Source organism: Pseudophryne corroboree, chromosome 2, assembly GCF_028390025.1.
Source record: "Pseudophryne corroboree isolate aPseCor3 chromosome 2, aPseCor3.hap2, whole genome shotgun sequence".
In the NCBI taxonomy this organism is placed as follows: domain Eukaryota; kingdom Metazoa; phylum Chordata; class Amphibia; order Anura; family Myobatrachidae; genus Pseudophryne; species Pseudophryne corroboree.
In genome coordinates this window covers 38,971,368-38,997,471 of record NC_086445.1, presented here as the reverse complement: position 1 = coordinate 38,997,471, position 26,104 = coordinate 38,971,368, and the positions used below count along the sequence as shown (strand labels likewise).

At 49.1% G+C, this 26,104-nt stretch overlaps 1 protein-coding gene across 3 annotated transcripts in view; it reads right to left on the bottom strand.

Moving 5' to 3' along the window:
- Positions 1-26,104, bottom strand: part of FAM168A (family with sequence similarity 168 member A) — a 209,116-nt gene that overhangs the window by 162,959 nt on the left and 20,053 nt on the right. For all 3 annotated transcript variants that reach the window (XM_063951189.1, XM_063951190.1, XM_063951192.1), the window contains exon 2: positions 1,741-1,881. The gene's annotated coding sequence lies outside the window, so the exon portion shown is untranslated. The remainder of the gene's footprint in view (positions 1-1,740; positions 1,882-26,104) is intronic.

Here is a 26,104-nt window from a genome sequence, read left to right as displayed (position 1 = left end):
GTCCTGTGCTTCAGCCACATAATTACAGCCACATGTCCCGTCCTCTAGCTACATATAGACACAGGTTCTGTGCTCCAGTCACATAACTACACACACTTCCCGTGCTCCAGCCACACAACTACACACACGTCTCGTGCTCCAGCCACATAACATCACACACTTCCAGTGCACTAGTCACATAATCATACACGCGTCACGTGCTCCAGCCACATATCACACAATTCCTGTGCACTAGTCACATAATCACACACGTGTCCCGTGCTCCAGCCACATAACATCACACACTTCCAGTGCACTAGTCACATAATCATACACGCGTCTCGTGCTCCAGCCACATATCACACAATTCCTGTGCACTAGTCACATAATCACACACGTGTCCCGTGCTCCAGCCACATAATATCACACACTTCCAGTGCACTAGTCACATAATCATACACGCGTCTCGTGCTCCAGCCACATATCACACAATTCCTGTGCACTAGTCACATAATCACACACGTGTCCCGTGCTCCAGCCACATAATATCACACACTTCCTGTGCACTAGTCACATAATCACACACGTGTCCCGTGCTCCAGCCACATAATATCACACACTCTAGTCACATAAGCACACATGCATTCCATCTTCCAGTCACATAAATAAACACACGTGTCCTGTGCTCCAGTCAAGTAATCGCACACATCCCGTGCTCCACTCATGACACCACATACAAGCGCGCACACACAATATCTGCTACACTCCCCAACATCAGCGCATCTCAGTCACTTCCCACCTGGGAGCCCCCTGGCAGCACATCTGCGCTGTGACCCCAACACTGGCCGAGCAATACATCAGCACTGAGTATAATTACTATTAGATAAAGGTTTAGGTATCGCGATGCAGAAGAGCAATACATGTGCTATAAATACAAATGCCACAATAATGCAGTAAGAGTGATGCCCTCCCCCTGAACGTCACAGCAAATACCCCTGGGTGTACTAATACCCCAAGCTGAGAACCAAGTCTACATAGTTATACTCACAAGCCATATCCAATCTGCTGAAACCATAACATCCCCACCCGCCGCCACTCTCTGCCCCCGCCCGCCGCCACTCTCTGCCCCCCACGTCCCCGCCACACTCTGCCCCCCAGCGTCCCCACCCGCCGCCAGTCTCTGCCCCCAGCGTCCCCACCCGCCGCCAGTCTCTGCCCCCAGCGTCCCCACCCGCCGCCAGTCTCTGCCCCCAGCGTCCCCACCCGCCGCCAGTCTCTGCCCCCAGCGTCCCCACCCGCCGCCAGTCTCTGCCCCCAGCGTACCCACCCGCCGCCAGTCTCTGCCCCCGCGTCCCCACCCGCCACCACTCTCTACCTCCGCGTCCTCACCCGCCGCCACTCTCTGCCCCCGCGTCCCCACCCGCCGCCACTCTCTGCCTCCACGTCTCCTCCCGCCTCCACTCTTAGCCCCCCGTGCCTCCGCCTACATCTACATTGAACCCTCAGTTCCAGGTCTATGCTGTATAATAAAAGGCTGCTCCTCACCTCTATGGGGGGAATTAAAGTGTTTTGGGTGCCAGCAGCCACTAGATGGCGCCCGACAGAGTAATTGAAGTGTTGCTCCGTTTGGGCAGGCACAGCCGCCAGCGCTGATATTACTGTTGCACTGTTCCGTAATTTTGACGGGCTGGTAACTAGGGTCATATAATAATGCTCTCTAGTCTACTAGAAGAACCCCAACATCACAGCTGTGCGGCTTACCTCTTCTAGCACGCTGTCCGTCCCTGGGTAGCGCTCGCGATCGGATGCAGGAGGCTCAGGAGGGACCACAGCTGAGTGAGGGGTTTATAAAGCGTTCAGATTGCAGTCATTGCAGAAGTCCAAGGCTTAGAAATGCTTCTCCTGCAGGGAACAGAGAACGTGACCGTAAGACAGGGAACAACAATGCATGGAATAGAGAGTACATCGCAGTAAGAAGATGACATACACCTAAAATTTATGCCATAAAAAAGTGGGGTGCGGGGGGTGCCGGTCTGCGGCCAACTAGGATATTAACATTGCTCATAAAACAAATCCCTATGCCTCAAATACAATTGTCCAGAATTTTGTGAAAGAATTCAACAGAAAGCTCAGGAAATGTTCTGCACTTATTACAGCCGTGCCCCCGATTTTCCCCTCCAGCCTCACCCGTGGCTGCCGCACAACACTGCGAGATCACAGGTTACCCATCTACCTCCTCTCTTACCAAACAGATAAAAGGACTTTCCAGATGAGGTATTACTAATCTGATTGAGCAGCTACATTTTATACTCCAGATGAGGGAAATGAATGCTCTCCGCCACTTCTCTAACCTGTTCCTGACCCGTGATCTAATGCACCCTGCACAATCCCTGGCTATAAATATCTGTACTGTACGCGGAAGGTTCCCCCCTTAGGAGCCAGAAACGCAGCAGACATGAGGTTGTTTAAAAGGTAGAGTAAATCACGGTATATTTATCTTCCCCCAGGATTGTCAGGATCGCAGGCAAGGTTAGTATTCTGCAATGCGACAATTTCTGACGACAGCCATGCTCTGGATTAAGACGTCTACCCATCATCAATAGACTGTAATAAACTATTACGGAGACCTGTCACTCTCACCCCGATCTAGCCGTCCTCACTGACCGGCTGTCACTAGCCAGACTGATCTCCTGCAGCGTTCTCCGGACGTCCGTCCTAATCTACACATACAGGGGTGTAATGCAGAGAGAGCTCTGTGTATGCCCAAGAGGCGGCTGTACACGTATGGGCCCGGGCAGACACAGGTGACTGTGGCACTTACACCCACGTGCACCTAGAGAAGCCGGATGGGGGGAGGAAGGGGAGTTTTAACATTGGGCAAGAACAGTGAGCGTATTTGCGCAAACGCGAACATATTTAGGCCGGGACACGCACATATGTACGTCTGAGAAATCCGTAGTAGTGGCGCTGGCGAGGGGCAGTTGTAAATGGAGGACGACGGGCGCTTGTGACTTGCTGATGCGAATGCACCAATAACGCCGTTTTCTTCGCTGCGTGACACGTGTGATATTCGGTGATATAATATATTTTTGTCTGCATGTTTTAGCAACCTTTTGTTTTGTTCTTTATACACGAGATAGAGTTACACCTGCTGTAATAAAGCGAGTTTTGATTAGTAGTGTCCGTCATTGGCTAGCAACCATCGATGGTGGGGGTCCGATAGTTCACAATCGATGGTAGATATGTGGCAATGGGTACTGGCAAGAAATAAAAATGAATGGCCCAATATATAGGGGGGTAAGGTTATACAAAATGGAGGCCACCTTTCTGCCAAACCTGCACAGTTTGAGGCTGAGCAATTTACTCTCCCTGATATTCACCAATGACATCACTCCGTGCCTCAGACCTCAGTGATGTCACTTGTGCCCTCGGACACGATTGGCTGCATTTCCATCAGTAGTGTTCCAGACTCAAAACCACGGGCTCCACTTTCAGTAGGCAATGGGTCCCCATAAAAGGCTGTTTGTGGGTGAGGGGCATCATTTTTAAATTATGGTGTGGAGTATACGCTGAGAAGCTTGAGCAGCACTGATCAGACTGTATGGCTTGCAGTCCCCTAGGTAACAAGACAACTGGTGGGACACACACACCACGGCCAGCCCAAGAGTGGTTCATTTAAGGCAGATTTACCTTTTGTGGCTGCTGTGTGATCATAAAGTATTTTTATTTCCAGTTTCTAATGTAGGGTAGGAAATACTCCATCACACGTTGTTTTTACAAAAATAAAATAAAATAAAAAAACAGCACAGGAAAGTCAAGCTGAGATTGAACACAGCTTTTGCCTTCATGCTGAATATACTCAAGCAACGAGATCCCCTATAAATAAACCGTAATACCCTAAATTTGAAGTTGGCTCTAAACCTCTAAATGGAAATATAAAGAGACACGGACAAGACAAAAAAATAAATAAATAATGCCAATAAATGAAGGAATCCTAAAGATGGACGCTGCGTCTTTAGAATAAGACTAAACACAGGATGCTGCACCTTTAAGCTCGGGAAAGCAGACGGAGGTGGCTCGTCTGCCTAGCTGTCAGTCGGCAAATGCTTCTTGCATATTTCAGATGCCATCTGCAGATTAAACCAGAGAAATCCTGAACCTTGTTTGGAAGGATTGTTTAAAGATGTTCTGCTCTGGTGTAACCACATCACAGGGGTAATGACATCATGTTGCCGGAGGGGAAGGGGGGGACAGGCTTCGTCCCCCATACAGAAGACTGCAGAGCGCTAACGGCGTCACTCGCCTGTTAAACGGATTTCAGAGGGGGCTAGGCCTTGGGCCTGTAAGACTTATAGGAGATCGCTCTTTCCTGGAGATCAGCTGAATATTTAGTCACCTCCAAAAAGCACATCACTGAGGCAGTCACGGGGAGAAGAAGACCTGCTCCCTACACATCACAAACCCCAAGCCAGGAAAGCAATCTATGACAATCGTCTGACATTTAAAGGGACCAAATACCTGCACTTGAAGGCAGCCTGACATTTTCTAATTTATGGCACGGTATTTTCCACCCATAGAGTGGGACTTTAACCTGTGGCGAGCGCAGCCGGAATACCCAGCGGCGGTCAAGCAGACCCAACCCCTTTGAGACTTGACCCCCAACATTTTTATAACCTCAAAAGTGCTCAGGGAAAGTGCCGATGTGCGTTCAGCGCCATACCTGGCCCACAATGACCCAACCCTGCACTGACCTCTGAAAAGCCAGGTCATGCTCTAACCCCTTTATATCGACCTTATCCTGAAAGGTTAGACGGAAAAGAAAAAAAACTCTTCCAAATCTCTGCAACAAACTTATTAGCAGAAAGAGCCACAACAGGTGTTCCGGGACCACCAGTAAATTCCCTTAATATATTTATTGTAGTCATGTTTGTGAGACCTCAGAGGGCTATAGTGCCATCCTCACCACCTTTTCTATGCCCAACAGAACTCAACAGCATAAAGCAGAGTCCCTGCTATAATGCCACCATTACATACTCAGGTAGGCAGAGGTGGGCTGTGCGAAACCCAGACATTACCGGTGACAGCGTACAGTGACCGTGACTGGAATCAATGTATAAAACCAGGCACACGTGGCTCGGTGGCAGAAGACTGAGCTCTTCCTGTGACATTTTAGAGGTCGTTAATCCAGAGATCTATGTGAAGACGTTGTAGTTAAGTGCTGGAGAGGTGTATGAGTCTCCCATGCAGACATCTCTCATGTTTCGCAGCCGGCAAATGCCTTGCCATTCTGCAATATGAATTAATACAAGGCATATGACCTTTAGATATCCTTCAGGCTGTGTCCCGGCATTTTCATGCATGAACGGTAACCAAAGACTACACGGAAAGAGGGGTTTTCTGCTGAACTGGAGAGAAGCGGCAGAAAAAAGTTGAAAAAATTAAAAATACACGTCAGCGGCCACGCACGCAACCAGTCACCTCCCGCCTGCATTTATTAAGCCAACCGATAGTGTTTCTTATGAAATAAGTAGTCACTATCAGGCCGCAATGGGTTGGTATCGTAGGGTAGCGTATAAAACAGGGGCACGCAATCTTAGTCACTCCAGCCACTGTGGAACTACATATCCCAAGATGCCACACTTCGAAACTGTGTAATGTGTAGTTCCACAGCAGCTGGAGTGCATAAGAAGGTTGCTTACCCCCATGTCTAGAAGATGATCCACTTTGCATTGTGCAGATGCAAGACAGGTGGAGTCCAGGAATCTTGGGTCCCATGGGACTGAATACCTCTTACAGTCAGTAACCGCCTGTTACTCCACCCACTGCGCAATCTTTGCTGCCACCACCAGGAACTGCTTACTGCTGTGTAAGCGTAGGCACGCTGCTGACACGCCTCCTAATTGGCGTCGGCTGATTCCCACTGGTCCCTCACATGGACCAGGCCCTGCACGGTAGCTAGCAGAGGGTGGGGCATCGAGGCGTTGGACTCAACCCAGAACGTCTGGGCTGGATTTGTCGCATCCCTGTTGGTCTTAAAAAAAAAAAAAAAGTCTCTTCCTCTTTACAAATGTATTGCTTAGAGCAGGGGGGGTGGCCAACCAGTCAGACGCAAAGAGACAGAAAAGATCTGTAGTCAAGTGTAAGAGCCACTACCATGTGCGTGCGCGCGCACGCAAAAATGGGGGCGTGGCGTAGTTGTCACAAAGCCACGCCCTATTTTTGTGCGCACACCTTTCGGTGTGACGTTTGGATGAGTATGACCTTGCGTCATAACCCCGTTTTTAGTCACGTTGTACAGTGCCACATACAAATAATGCCCCAGTACAGTGCCACATACATATAAAAACGCCAAAAAATGGGTGCCTCCACAGTGCCAGATACATATATGCCTTCAGTTCAAGATACACATGCACCCACAGTGCCAGATACATATATGCCCCCACAGTGCCAGATACATATATGCCCCCACAGTGCCAGATATATATATGCCCCCACAGTGCCAGATACATATATGCCCCCACAGTGCCAGATACATATATGCCCCCACAGTGCCAGATACATATATGCCCCCACAGTGCCAGATACATATATGTCCCCACAGTGCCAGAAACATATATGCCCCCACAGTGCCAGATACATATATGCCCCCAGTGCCAGGTACATATATGCCCCCAGTGCCAGGTATACATGTCCTCCTCACAGTGCCAGATACATATATGCCCCCACAGTGCCAGATACATATATGCCCCCAGTGCCAGGTATACATGTCCTCACAGTGCCAGATACATATATGTCCCCACAGTGCCAGATACATATATGCCCCCACAGTGCCATATATATATATATATATATATATATATATGCCCCCAGTTCCAGATACACATGCACCCTCAGTGCCAGATACATATATGCCCCCAGTGCCAGGTACATATATGCCCCCAGTGCCAGGTATACATGTCCTCACAGTGCCAGATACATATATGTCCCCAGTGCCAGGTACATATATGCCCCCAGTGCCAGGTATACATGTCCTCACAGTGCCAGATACATATATGCCCCACAGTGCCAGATATATATACGCCCCACAGTGCCAGATACATAAATGCCCCACAGTGCCAGATATGACAGAAATGCCCCCAGTGCCAGATACACGTCCCCCCAGTGCCAGATATACATGTCCCCCCAGTGCCAGATATGCCCCCAGTGCCAGATATACATGTCCCCCCAGTGCATCTCCACCCCCCAGTGCTGCTCACCGCACTGCTGCTCTGCGGTTTATGAGGGGAGGAGAGCGCAGCGTGTGCCTCTCCTGCCCCTCAGTCTCCGGCGGCATTGTCTCTCTCCAATTAGGCGCCGGTCCGTGAGCCAATCAGAGCTCGCAGACCGACAGCTAAGGCTCCTGATTGGCTGCCGGTCCGCAAGCTCTTATTGGCTCGTTCTGAGGAGTGCCCGGTACTGCAGTCGGGAAGTCGCATGCGAAGGTAGAAAGAGCCGCATGCGGCTCGAGAGCCATGGGTTTGCCACCGCTGGCTTAGAGTGTACAGCATACAGATGTTCATCAGCAGTACAGTACTTCTTGAAGTCATAGAAGTATATACTCGGCTTTACAAACCAGTGGATCTGCAGTGCTTTACAGCAAAATATTATAGATATAATAGGATTTTGGAAACATACCGGTAAATCCTTTTTTCGTAGTCCGTAGAGGATGCTGGGGTCCACATTAGTACCATGGGGTATAGACGGGTCCACCAGGAGCCATTGGCACTTTAAGAGTTTGAGAGTGTGGGCTGGCTCCTCCCTCTATGCCCCTCCTACCAGACTCAGTCTAGAAACTGTGCCCGAGGAGACGGACATCTTTGAGAGAAGGATTTAAACACAGATAGTGCCGAGATTCACACCAGCTCACACATACAAGGCACATCAAGCTAACTAGCTTGAAAAACTCAGCAACTGCTGAAACATTACTTACCAAGTAACAATGCAGTACATAACTAAACAAAGTTGTACTGAACCAAATAATAATAGCAGGAAAATGAAGCGCTGGGCGGGCGCCCAGCATCCTCTACAGACTACAAGAAAATGATTTACCGGTAGGTACCAAAATCCTATTTTCTCTAACGTCCTAGTGGATGCTGGGGACTCCGTCAGGACCATGGGGAATAGCGGCTCCGCAGGAGACTGGGCACAAAGTAAAAGCTTTAGGACTAGCTGGTGTGCACTGGCTCCTCCCCCTATGACCCTCCTCCAAGCCTCAGTTAAGATTTTGTGCCCGAACGAGAAGGGTGCAATCTAGGTGGCTCTCCTGAGCTGCTTAGAGTAAAAGTTTAAATAGGTTTTTTATTTTCAGTGAGACCTGCTGGCAACAGGCTCACTGCATCGAGGGACTAAGGGGAGAGAAACGAACTCACCTGCGTGCAGAGTGGATTGGGTTTCTTAGGCTACTGGACATTAGCTCCAGAGGGACGATCACAGGCCCAGCCATGGATGGGTCCCGGAGCCGCGCCGCCGGCCCCCTTACAGATGCTGAAGCAAGAAGAGGTCCATAAATCGGCGGCAGAAGACTTTCCTGTCTTCATAAGGTAGCGCACAGCACTGCAGCTGTGCGCCATTGCTCTCAGCACACTTCACACTCCGGTCACTGAGGGTGCAGGACGCTGGGGGGGGGCGTCCTGGGAAGCAATGAATTTACCTTAGTTGGCAAAAAATACATCACATATAGCTCCTGGGCTATATGGATGTATTTAACCCCTGCCAGTTTTCCAGAAAAAAGCGGGAGAAGAGCCCGCCGTGAAGGGGGCGGGGCCTATCTCCTCAGCACACAGCGCCATTTTTCCCCACACAGCTCCGCTGGTAGGAAGGCTCCCAGAATCTTCCCTGCATCCTGCAACTACAGAAACAGGGTAAAAAAGAGAGGGGGGCACTTATTTGGCAAAATAACAGATATAAGCAGCTATAAGGGATAGACACTTATTGTAAGGTTGTCCCTATACATATATAGCGCTCTGGTGTGTGCTGGCAAACTCTCCCTCTGTCTCCCCAAGGGGCTAAGTGGGTCCTGTCCTCTATCAGAGCATTCCCTGTGTGTGTGCTGGGTGTCGGTACGTGTGTGTCGACATGTATGAGGAGGAAAATGATGTGGAGGCGGAGCAGAGTGTCTGTAACAGTGATGTCACCCCCTAGGGGGTCGACACCTGAGTGGATGTACTGTTGAAAATTACGTGACAGTGTCAGCTCTATATAAAAAAACAGTGGTTGACATGAGACAGCCGGCTACTCAGCTTGTGACTGTCCAGACGTCTCATAGGCCGTCAGGCAGATGGCAGATACAGACGCCGACACGGATACTGACTCCTGTGTCGACGGTGAAGAGACAACCGTGATTTCCAGTAGGGCCACACGTTACATGATTGAGACAATGGAAAATGTTTTATACATTTCTGATAATACGAGTACCACCAAAAAAGGGGTATTATGTTCGGTGAGGGAAAAACTACCTGTAGTTTTCCTGAATCTGAGAAATAAAATGAGGTGTGTGATGATGCGTGGGTTTCCCCCCGATAACAATAATAATTTCTTAAAAAGTATTGGCTGCATACCCTTTCCCGCCAGAGGTTAGGATGCATTGGGAAACACCCCCTAGGGGGGATAAGGCGCTCACACGCTTGTAAGAACAAGGGCTCTACCCTCTCATGAGATGGCCGCCCTTAAGGATCCTGCTGATAGAAAGCAGGAGGGTATCCAAAAAAAGGTATTTACACACATACTGGTGTTATACTGCGACCAGCTATCGCCTCAGCCTGGAGGTGCAGTGCTGGGTTGGCATGGTCGGATTCCCTGACTGGAAATATTGATATCCTAGATAAGGATAGTATATTATTGCCTATAGAGCATTTAAAAGATGCATTTCTATATATGCATGATGCACAGCGGAATAATTGCCGACTGGCATCAAGTATAAGTGCGTTGTCCAATTCTACCAGTAAAATGGTCAGGTGATGCGGATTCCAAACGGCATTTGGAAGTATTGCCTTTGAAAGGGGACATTTGGGGTCGGTCTTTTAGACCTGGTGGCCACGGCAACAGCTGGGAAATCCACGTTTGTACCCCAGGTCGCCTCTCAAAATAAGACGCCGTATTATCAGGCGCAGTCCTTTGTTGGCAAGCGGACAAAAGGTTCCTCTTTTCTGCTCGTGACAGAGAGAGAGGAAAAAGGCTGCAGAGATCAGCCAGTTCCCAGGAACAGAAACCCTTTCCAGCCTCTGCCAAGCCCTCAGTATGACGCTAGGGCTTTACAAGCTCAGGCACGGTGGGGGCCCGTTCTCAATGAATTTCAGTGCGCAGTGGGCTCACTCGCAAGTAGACCCCTGGATCCTTCAGGTAATATCTCAGGGGTACATATTGGAATTCGAGACGTCTCCCCCTCGCCGTTTCCAAAAGTCGACTTTACCGACGTCTCCCTCTGACAGGGAGGCAGTTTTGGAAGCCATTCACAAGCTGTATTCCCAGCAGGTGATAATCAAGGTACCCCTCCTGCAACAGGGAACGGGGTATTATTCCACACTATTGTGGTACCGAAGCCAGACGGCTCGGTGAGACCGATTCTAAAATCTAAAATCTTTGAACACTTACATACAGAGGTTCAAATTCAAGATTGAGTCACTCAGAGCAGTGATTGCGAACCTGGAAGAAGGGGACTACATGATGTCTCGGGACATCAAGGATGCTTACCTTCATGTCAAAATTTACCCTTCTCACCAAGGGTACCTCAGGTTTATGGTACAGAACTGTCACTATCAGTTCAGACGCTGCCGTAGGGATGGTCCACGGCACCCCGGGTCTTTACCAAGGTAATGGCCGACATGATGATATTCCTTCGAAGGAAGGGAATTTTAGTTATCCCTTACTTGGACGATTCCCTGATAAGGGTAAGATCCAGGGAACAGTTGGAGGTCGGTGTAGCACTATCTCAGGTAGTGTTGCGGCAGCACGATTGGATTCTCAATATTCCAAAATCGCAGCTGTTTCCGTCGACGTGTCTTCTGTTCCTAGGGATGATCCTGGACACAGTCCAGAAAAAGGTGTTTCTCCCGGAGGAGAAAGCCAGGGAGTTATCCGAGCTAGTCAGGAACCTCCTCAAACCGAGCCAAGTCTCAGTGCATCAATGCACAAGGGTTCTGGGTAAAATGGGGGCTTCCTACGAAGCAATCCCATTCGGCAGATTCCACGCAAGAACTTTCCAGTGGGACCTGCTGGACAAATGGTCCGGGTCGCATCTTCAGATGCATCAGCGGATAACCCTGTCACCAAGGACAAGGGTGTCCCTCCTGTGGTGGTTGCAGAGTGCTCATCTTCTAGAGGGCCGCAGATTCGGCATTCAGGACTGGGTCCTGGTAACCACGGATGCCAGCCTGCGAGGCTGGGGAGCAGTCACACAGGGAAGGAATATCCAGGACTTATGGTCAAGCCTGGAGACATCACTTCACATAAATATCCTGAAGCTAAGGGACATTTACAATGCTCTAAGCTTAGCAAGACCTCTGCTTCAAGGACAGCCGGTGTTGATCCAGTCGGACAACATCACGGCAGTCACCCACGTAAACAGACAGGGTGGCACAAGAAGCAGAAGGGCAATGACAGAAGCTGCAAGGATTCTTCGCTGGGCGGAAAATCATGGGATAGCACTGTCAGCAGTATTCATTCCGGGAGTGGACAACTGGGAAGCAGACTTCCTCAGCACGACCTCCACCCGGGGAGAGTGGGGACTTCACCCAGAAGTCTTCCACAGGATTATAAACCGTTGGGAAAAACTCTACAGGTATTGCGCCAGGTCCAGGGACCCTCAGGCAATAGCTGTAGACGCTCTGGTAACACCGTGGGTGTACCAGTCAGGGTATGTGTTCCCTCCTCTGCCTCTCATACCCAAGGTACTGAGATTGATAAGATGGTGAGGAGTAAGCACTATATTCGTGGCTCCGGATTGGCCAAGAAGGACTTGGTAACCGGAACTTCAAGAGATGCTCACGGAGGATCCGTGGCCTCTACCTCTAAGAAGGGACCTGCTCCAGCAAGGACCCTGTCTGTTCCAAGACTTACCGCGGCTGCGTTTGACGGCATGGCGGTTGAACGCCGGATCCTGAAGGAAAAAGGGCATTCCGGATGAAGTCATCCTTATCCTGATCAAAGGATGTAACCGCAAAAACATTATCACCGCAATTGGCGAAAATATGTTGCGTGGTGCGAGGCCAGTAAGGCCCGACGGTGGAAATTCGACTGGGTCGATTCCTACATTTCCTGCAAACAGGAGTGTCTATGGGCCTGAAATTGGGGTCCATTAAGGTTCAAATTTCGGCCCTGTCAATTTTCTTCCAAAAAGAACTAGCTTCAGTCCCTGAAGTTCAGACGTTTGTAAAAGGGGTACTGCATATACAGCCTCCTTTTGTGCCTCCAGTGGCACTTGGGATCTCAATGTAGTTTTTTGGGTTCCAAAAGTCACATTGGTTTGAACCACTTAAATCTGTGGAGTTAAAATATCTCACATGGAAAGTGGTCATGCTGTTGGCCCTGGCCTGGGCCAGGCGCGTGTCAGAATTGGCGGCTTTATCCTGTAAAAGCCCTTATCTGATTTTCCATTCGGACAGGGCGGAATTGAGGACTCGTCCTCAATTTCTCCCTAAGGTGTTTTCAGCATTTCACTTAAACCAACCTATTGTGGTGCCTGCGGCTACTAGGGACTTGGAGGATTCCAAGTTGCTGGACGTAGTCAGGGCCCTGAAAATATATGTTTCCAGGACGGCTGGAGTCAGAAAATCTGACTCGCTGTTTATCCTGTATGCACCCAACAAGCTGGGTGCTCCTGCTTCTAAGCAGACGATTGCTCGTTGGATTTGTAGTACAATTCAGCTTGCACATTCTGTGGCAGGCCTGCCACAGCCAAAATCTGTAAAAGCCCATTCCACACGGAAAGTGGGCTCATCTTGGGCGGCTGCCCGAGGGGTCTCGGCTTTACAACTTTGCCGAGCAGCTACTTGGTCAGGGGCAAACACGTTTGCTAAATTCTACAAATTTGATACCCTGGCTGAGGAGGACCTGGAGTTCTCTCATTCGGTGCTGCAGAGTCATCCGCACTCTCCCGCCCGTTTGGGAGCTTTGGTATAATCCCCATGGTCCTGACGGAGTCCCCAGCATCCACTAGGACGTTAGAGAAAATAAGAATTTACTTACCGATAATTCTATTTCTCGTAGTCCGTAGTGGATGCTGGGCGCCCATCCCAAGTGCGGATTGTCTGCATTACTTGTACATAGTTATTGTTACAAAAATCGGGTTATTGTTGTTGTGAACCATCTTTTCAGAGGCTCCTTCTGTTATCATACTGTTAACTGGGTTCAGATCACAAGTTGTACAGTGTGATTGGTGTGGCTGGTATGAGTCTTACCCGGGATTCAAAATCCTTCCTTATTGTGTACGCTCGTCCGGGCACAGTATCCTAACTGAGGCTTGGAGGAGGGTCATAGGGGGAGGAGCCAGTGCACACCAGCTAGTCCTAAAGCTTTTACTTTGTGCCCAGTCTCCTGCGGAGCCGCTATTCCCCATGGTCCTGACGGAGTCCCAGCATCCACTACGGACTATGAGAAATAGAATTATCGGTAAGTAAATTCTTATTTTCTCTTACATCCTAGAGGATGCTGGGGTCCACATTAGTACCATGGGGATGTACCAAAGCTCCCAGAACGGGAGGGAGTGCGCGGAGGCTCCTGCAGAACTGATTGGCCTCTGATGATCTGAAATTCAGTCAAAGTATCGAACTTTAAAACTTTACAAAGGTGTTCTACCTAGACCAAGTTGCAGCTCGGCAAAGTTGCACTGCAGAGACACCCCTGGCAGCCGCCCCTTACGAGTAGAGTGGGCCTTAACAGATCTTGGACACGGCAGTCCTTCCGTAGAATTAGCATGCTGGATAGTGAACCGAATCCAGCGAGAGAAAGTCTGCTTAGAAGCAGGACACCCAATTTTTTGGGGATCAAATAGGATAAACAGAGAGTCCGACTTTCTGTGACGAGAAGTTCTCTTCACATATATCTTCAGAGCCCTTACAACATCCAAGGACTTTGATGTGATTAAGGAGTCAGTAGCCACTGGCACCACAATAGGTTGATTGATATGAAATGCCGAAACAACCTTCGGAAGAAACTGCTGATGTGTCCGGAGCTCAGCTCTATCTTCGTGGAAGATCAAGTAAGGGCTTTTACAGGATAAAGACCCCAATTCGGACACGCGTCTAGCAAAAGCTAAGGCCAACAACGTCACCACCTTCCATGTAAGAAATCTGAACTCAACCTCCTGTAGAGGCTCAAACCAATCCGACTGGAGGAACTGCAGCACCACGTTAAGGTCCCAAGGCACCGTAGGCAGTACAAAGGGAGGTTGGATGTGCAGAACTCCCTTCAAAAAAGTCTGAACCTCAGGAAGGGCAGCCAATTGTTTCTGGAAGAAGATGGAGAGGGATGAAATCTGGACCTTCACAGATCCCAACCTCAGGCCCATATCCACACCTGCCTGCAGGAAGAGGAGAAAACATCCGAGATGAAACTCCACCGTAGGAAACTTCTTGGATTCGCACCAAGAGACATATTTCTTCCAAATACGATGGTAATGTTTAGACGTTACCCCTTTCCTAGCCTGTATCAGGGTAGGAATGACCTTCTTCGGAATGCCCTTATGAGAAAGAATCAGGCGCTCAACTTCCATGCAGTCAAACGTAGCCGCGGTAAGTCTTGATAGGCGAACGGCCCCTGCTGCAGCAGGTCCTCCCGAAGAGGAAGAGGCCTCGGTTCTTCTTGCAGTAGATTCAGAAGGTCCGCGTACCAAGCCCTTCTTGGCCAGTCTGGAGCAATGAGGATCGCTCTAACCCTTGTTCTCCTTATGAGCTTTAAGATTCTTGGGATGAGTGGGAGTGGTGGAAACACGTACACTGACTGGAACACCCACGGAGACACCAGGGCGTCCACTGCCACTGCTTGTGGATCCCTCAACCTGAAACAATAACGCCAAAGCTTCTTGTTGAGACGAGAGGCCATCATGTCTATTTGGGGTAATCCCCAAAGGTCTGTTATTTCCTTGAATACCTCCGGATGGAGACCCCACTCCCCTGGATGGAGATCGTGTCTGCTGAGGAAGTCTGCTTCCCAGTTGTCTACTCCCGGAATGAAGATGGCTGACAGCGCCAACGCGTGTTTTTCTGTCCAGAGGAGTATTCTTGTCACCTCTAACATTGCCGCTCTGCTCTTCGTTCCGCCCTGTCGGTTTATGTAAGCCACTGTTGTTACGTTGTCCGACTGCACTTGAATGGCCTGATTTCTTAGAAGAGGGGCCGCGTGAAGAAGACAGTTGTAGACGGCTCTTAGTTCCAGGATGTTGATGGGCAGGCCAGCTTCCAGGCTTGACCACCGTCCTTGGAAAGTTACACCTTGAGAGACTGCTCCCCAGCCCCAAAGGCTCGCATCCGTGGTTAGAAGGACCCAATCCTGAATCTGCGGCCCTCCAGAAGGTGAGGTAATTGTAACCACCAGAGGAGTGAAATCCTGGCCTTCGGCGACAGACGAATTCTCTGGTGCATGTGGAGATGAGATCCCGACCACTTGTCCAGAAGATCCAGTTGGAAGGTCCGAGCGTGGAACCTCCCGTACTTGAGAGCCTCGTAACAGGCCACCATCTTTCCCAACAGGCGAATGCATTGATGAACCGACACCTGGGCTGGCCTCAGGACATCCCGGACCATAGTCTGTATCCCTAAAGTTCTGCCTGCAGCACCCAACTTCTCCTAAGTTGGAACACTCTATAGAGGGGTCTAGCTGAGGGTTGCTAAGGTCAGTCTGGTTGGTGTCAGTCACAGGGAAGTCAATGTGGTCACTCGCTGCTTGAGTTAGTCTCCTGTCTGCGACCCAGACTCTTAGCGGTCAAACCTTAGTGTATACAAACGCAGTGCCATGCTGCGACCGAGTCCCCTCGTGGTAGCGTCTGAGGCAGAAGTGAGGCAATCAGTTCATGATGGGAGACGCTCGGTAACTGGTCATGAACTGGGGGGAGGGGCGACCAGGAAAGTGTCTGACTCCCCACTGCTGGCATCAACCCTAGGGATCGCAGCCTCAAACTATTCCTGGCGCCTTCTGATCCATAAAGCCTAGCGCTAGAGCACCCGTGGTGATGGTAGTCTCCTCCCAAATCAGTGCGGCTGTGTCCGTATTCCTCCTCTAAGCGGAACCGATGCCTTACCTTCTCCCCGTGCTCCGGCCACAGCCTGGTAACGTCTGCTGGACCTGCTAGTAACATCCGTCACAGACGCCTGTTGAGACAGCTGTGGTCTTGTGCTGATGTAGATGATGATGACAGCAGCCTGGCAGCTATACTCTTAGTGATTGCGTTAGCATAAGCAGTAAACAATTCCACCACCTAGATCATTCCCACAGGACTATATCGGTTGGGAGGCCATCCATGACGGCAACATCTCGTAACTCTTGGCCAGATACCCAGTCCGGGCAGACTCTTGCCATGGGCTGATTGGTCCATTCCAAAATTATGCAGAAGAACGAGGGTTAACCCCTTCAGTGCCAGGGCTGCCATCTTGGCCATGTGGGCCTGGTCTCCAGCCACACCTTCCATGCCCTCTAAATAATCCAGATGTTTCAGAGGCTTGAACCAATTATAAGCGTGCCATCCGGTTCTCAGAATGTACTGCACAGTCACAAATAAAGGGCTAAGCCCACGCAGCGACACACTACAAAATAAAGCAGCACCCTGAATACCCTACGTTGCAGCAGCTATTGTGCTGCCTCAGCACCTGCAAACATTTCCCTGATGACACAAGCAAATATATGAAAATAAACCCGGCTGGCTTGCCTACAGGCTCTGCTCAGTGCACAGACCATGTATGAAGCAAGCCATGTAGATGAAGGGCACCATTTTCCAACTCCAGCGTAGGGCTACGCATCATTGGAAATGCCTGTGTACCAAAGGCAGGGATGGGGTACCTTCGGCCCTCCAGCTGTTGCTGAACTACACATCCCAGCATGCCCTGCAACAGTTTTAGCTTTGCCAAATAGCAAAACTGTAGCAAGGCATGCTGGCATGTGTAGTTCATGAACAGCTGGAGGGCCAAAGGTTCAAAGGTTCCCCACCCCTGACCTAAGGTCAGTGTAGGAGGAGAATAAGCAGTGACTTATAGGACTGTGTGATCAGTGCATTAAATCTGGTCTTCTAATGTTAAGATATTAAACCACACATTGGGAGTAATTCAGACTTGATCGCAGATGTGGTAAATTTAGTACATCTACGATCACTTTCACAGACATGCGGGGGGGGGGGGGGGGACATGCACAGCACAGGGTTAGTCCACATGTCTGGTTCTGATTCCCCACCCACACACACAGATACAAAAGCATTGCATGGCGGCGATGCTTTTGTACCTGAGGAGTAGCTCCCAGCCAGCGCAGCGCCTGCGTTGCCCCAACCGTGCCCCCAAAACGGCAGCCCAACGCCCCCAGCCCGCCCCCTCCCACCCACCCAGCAAACGCCTCTGCCTGTCAATCAGGCAGAGGTGATCACTGGGCTGAGATGCCAGACCTGGTCGCCCGCTGGGCAAAAACGAACAGCAGCGATCAAATCTGAATTAGCCGCCTTTATTACTACATTATAAGTGGAGCTATTTATTAAACAAAATGTTACATTCATTTACAATGCAAAGCTAGACACAAATAAGAATCCACCGACGTAGCCACCAAGGCGGTTTTCTTTGCAAAATTTATGGTGCGCAATTGCCAAAACCTTTCTGTGTGCAAAATGCGGTCACCTGGTAAAGCGCAGGGTTTTCTCCTAAAGGGGCACGGGAATAAGTCAATTCTCTGTATCTCCGTCTCATTGGTGCTTATATACAGTTATATGAGTGTTATAATAAGTATCTGTGGTGCAATGTTCCCAGTGCATGCAGCGAGGCTGGACCTGGAATACACTGAGTCAGGCATAACTTCTACCCCCACGTTTTCCAGTGCTCCGCTCACAGCCGTATGACCAGTCTCCCTATAAATCGCATGCTGGCTGGACGAGGCCTGGCATCACCTCACTCTTGTAGGAATAAAACGATCCTGTCACCACATCATGATTCAGCCATGTTCTCTAACTCAGCGCCATGTTCGCAAATGCTTTATATATTTTTAGAATGATTTACCAGCCCCCCCCACCACCACCCCTTCACCTCCTAAACACCAGTGACAGACTATATATAGAGAGCCCACTGGTGTACCAGCGTGAGGAGGGTTTGGTTCCATACAATGCGGCAAATGCCTTTTATTTTATTATTCTAAATATCAATACGTTAAACGCAGGTACGACATAAATAGAAAGGGCAATATGAGATGGGGGGTGGGGGGCAGGTAGATCTGGAGCTCTCATAAGAATCTATGCTGACAAAATGCACACATCACACTTGAGACGCCACACAAAACACTCAGTGATGTCACTGGTTTCTTAGCCAATCGATAGCCAGTGTACTCATGCCTTTCCAATTCAAAATGGCTGCCACCGTCGCCTGTGTACAATACATATATACACGTTACAGAGCTGTATTCGTTCTGCCGCCAAATGTGTTAAGTCATAACGGATCTATCACGGCCTTTTTAACGTTATTTCCACAATCTGGAAAACAGCTCGATCGAGGGACCAAACAACCAACAAGAGTGGATGAATAAACCATTAAAAAAAAAAAAAATGCAAAAAGCTTTCAGCAAAGCCTGTAACACAACCCCCTTGACACAAAATAATGGTAATTAAATGCTGAAATAAAGAGAGAAGAGAGTGTAAATGCTGATTGCAGAACAAGAGCACAGAAGCTGCAGGATGATTACAATACACGGACAATCACACACAACAATGCAGCGGGAAGGTCAAACGGCAGCTGTGCGGCACAATGGGACAAAGGGACATCTCCTGGCATTCCGGCTGTACCTACCCCCTTATATAGCTCCGGAGACGTCACCAATCACCTGCCGGCTGAATATAGACACGATATACACCGCGCAGGGGGTAGCAATGAGAGATAATGCAATGTAAAGGCTGGAAAGGGAGGGGTCTCTGTGTGACCATTTCAGAATGAGGGGTTTTTTTTGTTTGTTTTTTATTATATGTGGTATTTTATTTCACACATACGTGCATTATAATATATATATATATATATATATATATATATATATATATATAAATTATTATTATTTTTTTTACACTCGTACACATGACCTGCTCTGGAATTGCAAAGAGGGCGATGACACGGAATAAAATCATTAGTAAGAGAATATATTAGGTAGTGACAGAGGGGACATCACAGGGGGAAAATGGTTACGGCTTTCATGGTTTACATCAAGGTTATTCCACGAGGCCCTCCGGCTGCTGTGGTACTACAAATCCCAGCATGTCCCGCCATACTTTTGCCATTAGTACATGCAAAACCTGTGGCAGGGGATGCTGGGGTGTGTAGTTCTACAACAGCTGGAGTGCCGCATGCTGATAGCTGAAGCACTACTAGACATTTGTACACGTCAGTAAATAAAAGTGCAGGACTGTCAGTAATAATGATGTACAGAGGACATAAACGGTCAGCAATGTAAAACAGGATGATGAAATGGGATGAAATTGGCAGCTTCGTGCGAATGTAGCAGAAACATGCAATGGTCATGAATGTATATGCAGAGAGAACCCTGGTAACACGCTAGGACGACAATGACACGCGCGGTCACACATCGGATTATAACTGGGACAAGCGGCCTTTTCACGCCTATGTACCCGGCGAGCCGCTGATGTAAAACGGCCTCGCCGACTAATAGGACGACACACTGGACCTGGTCCTTTGCAGAGATGAGAAATTATTTTAGGACATTTTATAGAAAAACAAGTCCGGTTCTGACACTTGACTTTAATGTTTTCTAGACAGAACAAATATAGAATACGCGTCTTGTGATAATCTAAAGCCACGCGCGGGTTCCTCTTACAGGTAGTTGGAACCATCTACCCACAGTATAGGGCAGTAGAAGGAAAATAATTGTACCTGCAATGAACGCTGATCACAGCACGGGCCAAACGCCGGCACGTTTATAGTGTGACCGGGACTTCTGAGAAGTCTCCTTACCACAATTACCCAGAACACAGGGGCATATATGCTAGGCATTGGGGTCGATTCAATTCAGCAACAGTTGAATAGCGCCGGGAATTAGCTCCCGACGCTATTCAATTCAGCTCCAGTTAAGTCGGCGACGGCCCGTTCTCGCCGACTTAACAGGTTGAATTGTCGGGAGAACAGGCATTCTCCGACTTAACTCCCCGGCGCGATGCTGATTCCCGACAGAATCAGCCTTGCGCCGGCCGCGCGGCATCACTTTTGTCGGGTTTCTTCTCTCGTCCCCCCGGGGTGAGAGAAGAATTCCTGACAATTGAGGGGCACTTGTCGCTGTATTGAATAGCGCCGGGAGCTAATTCCCGGCGCTATTCAACTGTCGGTGAATTGAATCGACCCCATTGTAATGCGTTACTCCTCTGTGCAGGGTAAGGACAAACTTGGTGGGGGGTTGCGTCTACTACCACACTGCCAGCTGCCACATGTTCTGCCCTCCTGGAGTTTTCCCCGGAATACATGTGTATTACCGCCGGTCGGAACCCCAGCTGTTATGATCACGACAGCGGGCAATTTTGGCTCGTTGCGCTCACTACAGGTTTGATTCTCCCTCTATAGCTGTCGTGAACACCCATAGAGGGAGGGAAGCCTGTGGCACCGGTATTCCGGCGGCGGTATATCACCGCCTGTTGGGATTCCCGCGTCGGCGTTGTGAATGGCGGGATCCAGGTGGTCTCGTGATTGCCTCCCATTTCCCCCCAATGTCGTCCAACTCCATGCTGCTACAAATGGTCCTCACCACCGGGAAACGCATCCAGCCACATTACTCGGTATCTCCTGGCTGCTACCCCAATTAGCAGGGACTTTGTTCTATAAAACTTCCCTTCATTTTTACACTCCCTACTGTATATGTAAGACGGAGGGACCACTATATTATATGCAACTGAACCCCAGGACGAGATGTATCAAGCAGTGAAAATAGTGAGGAAATGGACAAGTTGAAAAGTTGCCCATAGCAACCAACCAGCTTCAAGGTAGTATTTATCAAGTACATTCTAAAAAAAATAATAGGTAGAACCTGATTGGTCGCTATGGGCAACTTCTCCGCTGCTTGATAACTTCTTACTAACACCCCCGTCTCTTATCTCCAGGGATGAAGCTGGTCAATCCCACTGCTTGGCAATCCCCATAGTGTCAAATGTTGGACTATACACCGAGAGCAGCCACTTACCAGCCCCTATATCCTATACTCCTAATCAGGATCCCACCCACATGAATTGGATGACAATGGAATACTGGCATCATTTACCGTCCACACCTGCTTGGATACTGACTGAACTACCCAGTATTTTGCTGCAAGTGTGAGTAGCATTTGGCACCAATTATAAATCACACGACACATCGCTGCCTGCAATCTAGCACTGCAGACTCCAACTTCTATTTATTACCATTGCCCACCCCTGCTCTACTCCATAGCTCTGGCTATCCTCCAACCATCTTCCCCAGGTCAACCATCTGGTTACCCTCCTTCCTCATAGACTGTAAGACAGGCTTTTTCAACCAGTGTGCCGCGACCAGTTGCAAGGTGTGCCGTGGAGCCAGAGTCGCTGCCTGCATCTTCAGAGCAAACTGTGGCCCAGGCTCTTCTTAGAGGATCAGTCGTGCCCTGCCTGTGACTGATGCCTTGAAGATGCAGCGGTGTGACATCATAGGTCACGGCCACCGCATCTCACCACCCAGCCAGCCCACCCGCCTGCATACACATCTTTCAGTTCCCACCCACATCCACAACTTTCCCTGCCCACCCTCATCCACACTTGTCCGACCGCCCGCTGCGAGCTGCTCAGTATTCGCAGCACTCCACTATGCAGCACTCCACTATGAACAACCCCCGCCACTGAGGGACAGCTGACCGGTGGGGGCTAATATTTGTTATTTTATTTCTCCTGTTGGGAGCAATAGGATTTATGGGGGGGAACAATGGCCCTCATTCCGAGTTGTTCGCTCGCAAGCGGATTTTAGCAGATTTGCTCATGCTAAGCCGCCGCCTACTGGGAGTGAATCTTAGCATCTTAAAATTGCGAACGATGTATTCGCAATATTGCGATTACACACCTCGTAGCAGTTTCTGAGTAGCTCGAGACTTACTCTGCCAGTGCGATCAGTTCAGTGCTTGTCGTTCCTGGTTTGACGTCACAAACACACCCAGCGTTCGCCCAGACACTCCCCCGTTTCTCCGGCCACTCCTGCGTTTTTTCCGGAAACGGTAGCGTTTTTTCCCACACACCCATAAAACGGCCTGTTTCCGCCCAGAAACACCCATTTCCTGTCAATCACATTACGATCGCCAGAACGATGAAAAAGCCGTGAGTAAAATTCCTAACTACATAGCAAATTTACTTGTCGCAGTGCGGACATTGCGCATGCGCATTAAGCGGAAAATCGCTGCGATGCGAAGATTTTTACCGAGCGAACAACTCGGAATGAGGGCCAATGTGAATAATTTATGTGGGGAGCAATGTGATTTATTTATGTGGGAGCAACATGATTTATGTGGGGAGCAATGTGGTTGTTTTTTCTGTGTAGGCCAATGTGTGGATTATTTTTTTTACTGTGAGGGCCAATGTGTGTTATTTTTTCCGTGGCGAGCTGATGGTGTGCCTTGGCAATTTGAAATATTGTTCAGTGTGCCCCGAGTTAAAAACGGTTGAAAAATAGGATTTTGGTACTTACCAGGTAAATCCTTTTCTTTGAATCCATAGGGGTCACTGGAGTACTCTTGGGATATGGACGGGCTTCCGTAGGAACACAGCACTGAATATTTAAATTTAGTAACACTCCACCCCTCCATATCCCTGAGCACTTACTCAGTGTTTTTTACTGAGCCGAACAGGAATTAAGAGAGGTTAATAATGGAGTATTACATATAACATAACTGACAATAACGAAGTTAACCCATAACGTTACTGACAACTAACAGTTGACACCCTAACCAGCACTTGTAACTTGAACCAGTCGGTGAAAATGTGTTACCATAAGATCCTCAGAACTAACCCCAAGTAAGTAAACTGCTCTGGGTGGGCGTCCAGTGACCCCTATGGATTCAAAGAAAAGGATTTACCTGGTAAGTACCAAAATCCTATTTTCTTTTTCATCCACTAGGGGTCACTGGAGTACTCTTGGGACGTACCAAAGCTTCCCCCGTGGGCGGGAGAGCAGTTTGGCACTTGTAACACTAGGCGGCCAAAGCTAGATGCTGATGCCGCAAAAGTATCAAACTTGTAAAAGCGCACAAACGTGTGCACTGAAGACCATGTAGCCGCCCGGCAAAGCTGCGTCGCAGAAGCCCCACGACCAGCTGCCCATGAAGTTCCCACAGAACGTGTGGAATGAGCGGTTACTGACGTAGGCGGTTGTAACCTAGCATGAAGGTAAGCCTGGCGTATGGTCAGTTTTATCCATCTGGATAAAGTTTGTTTAGATGCTGGCCAACCCATCTTGGCAGCATCATAGAGAACAAATAACGTATCCGTCTTACGAACTGAAGACGTTCGGGTTACATAAACGCGTAACGCACGAACCACATCCAGAGTTCCAGACTGTGCTGTCAACACAGGAACTACTATTGGTTGATTGATGTGAAAAGATGACACTACCTTTGGTAAGAAGGCGGGATTCGTCCGAAGTTCCGCTCTGTCATCATGAAACACCAAATACGGTGGCTTGCATGACAAGGCACCCAAATCCGAAACACGCCTTGCCGAAGCTAAGGCTAAGAGAAAAATTGTTTTCCAAGTGAGAAACTTTATATCCACTTGTTGTAAGGGTTCAAAATATGAAGACTGTAAGAACTCCAAAACCAGATTCAAGTCCCATGGCGCTGTAGGTGGAATGAAAGGAGGCTGTACCCTGATTACACCTTGGAGAAAGGTGCGTATAGACGGCAATAGAGCCAATCGTCTTTGAAAGTAAATTGACAAAGCAGATACCTGCACCTTTAGTGTAGATAAACGCAAACCTCCATCTAAGCCTGATTGTAGAAACAACAAAAGGCGGCATAACTTGAAAGCTGATGTCGGAAATTTCCGAGCTTCACACCAACCTATATAGGCACGCCATATTCTGTAATAATGAGCTGCCGTAACCGGCTTCCTAGCTCGTAACATGGTTGGTATAACTGAATCTGGAATGCCCTCTCTTTTTAAGAGGGCGGTCTCAACAGCCACCCCGTCAAACGCAGCCGCGCTAAATCGGGGTAAAGAAAAGGACCCTGTTGTAACAGGTCTGGACGTATCGGGAGCGGCCACGGATCGTCTGCGAGTAATCCTCGAAGATCCGAGAACCAAGCTCTCCGAGGCCAATGAGGCGCCACTAGTATGACTGTGAGCGACTCTCCTTTGATCCGTTTTAGCACCAGAGGGAGCAGCGGAAACGGTGGAAACAGATACACCAGACTGTACGGCCACGCGACAGTGAGAGCATCCACCGCGACTGCCTTTGGATCTCTTGTTCTGGACACATACTGGGGCGTTTGATGATTGTGTCGAGATGCCATCAGGTCCACCTGAGGATAACCCCATCGCTGAACCAACATGTGAAACACTTCTGGATTTAATGACCATTCGCCTGGGTGAAGATCCCGACGACTGAGATAATCCGCTTCCCAGTTGTCCACTCCCGGAATGAACACGGCCGACAATATCACCTGGTGGTATTCTGCCCAATTGAGGATTCGAGCTACTTCCCGCATTGCCATGCGGCTTCTCGTTCCTCCTTGTTTGTTGATGTATGCGACCGCTGTCGCATTGTCCGACTGCACTTGGACAGGCTGAGAGCGAACCATGTGCACCGCTTGTCGTAGCGCATTGAAAATCGCGCGGAGTTCTAGAACATTTATTGACAGCAATTTTTCGTGATCCGCCCAGAGACCCTGGAGCTGACAATTTTGAATTACCGCTCCCCAACCTCTGAGACTGGCGTCCGTAGTTAGAATTATCCAATTGCAAACTCCGAACCGTCTTCCTGCGGTTAAATTGTGTTCCTTGAGCCACCATAGCAGAGAAACTCTTGCTATTGGTGACAACCTCACTCTGTGGTGAATCTGCAGATGCGAGCCCGACCACTGGGCAAGCACGTTCAGCTGAAATGGACGAGAGTGAAATCTCCCGAACTGAAGCGCCTCGAAAGCTGCCACCATTGTGCCTAACAGGCGAATGCACAAGTGTACCGACACTGTGCGTGGTTTGAGTACTAATTGTACTAGATGGCGTAGCATTTGTACTTTCTGTTGTGGTAGGTAAATCCTTTGATTGACCGTATCGAGAATCATACCTAGGAACTGAAGGCGTTGAGACGGAATCAGATGTGATTTCTTGAAATTGACAATCCAACCGTGGTGAACCAATACATTGTAAGTTAGCAGCGCATGTTGGGTAAGTATCTGTTGAGACGGAGCTTTGATGAGCAGATCGTCTAAATACGGAACTATCGTCACTCCCAGGGATCTGAGGTGAGCTATCATCACAGACATTACTTTGGTGAATACCCGAGGCGCTGATGACAGGCCAAACGGCAGAGCCTGAAACTGGTAATGGTTCTGGCGTATTGCAAATCGTAAGAATTTCTGATGAGGCTGCCAAATTGGAATGTGTAAGTACGCATCCTTGAGGTCTAGCGCAATCATAAATTCCTTGGTCTCTAACCCCGCAATCACCGACCGTAGAGACTCCATTTTGAATCTGTAGTAAGTTACGTACTGATTGAGGCCCTTTAAGTTCAATATTGGTCTGACTGAGCCATCCGGCTTCGGGACCACAAACAGGCTTGAATAATAACCCTGACCCTGTTGGTGTACAGGGACCGGAATCAACACTGCCGAATCCAGTAAGGACTGAATGGCAATTTGCAAAACTCTCCTCTTGTCGTCCGACAGAGGCAATCCTGTCTTGAAAAACCGCAGAGGCGGCAGACAGTCG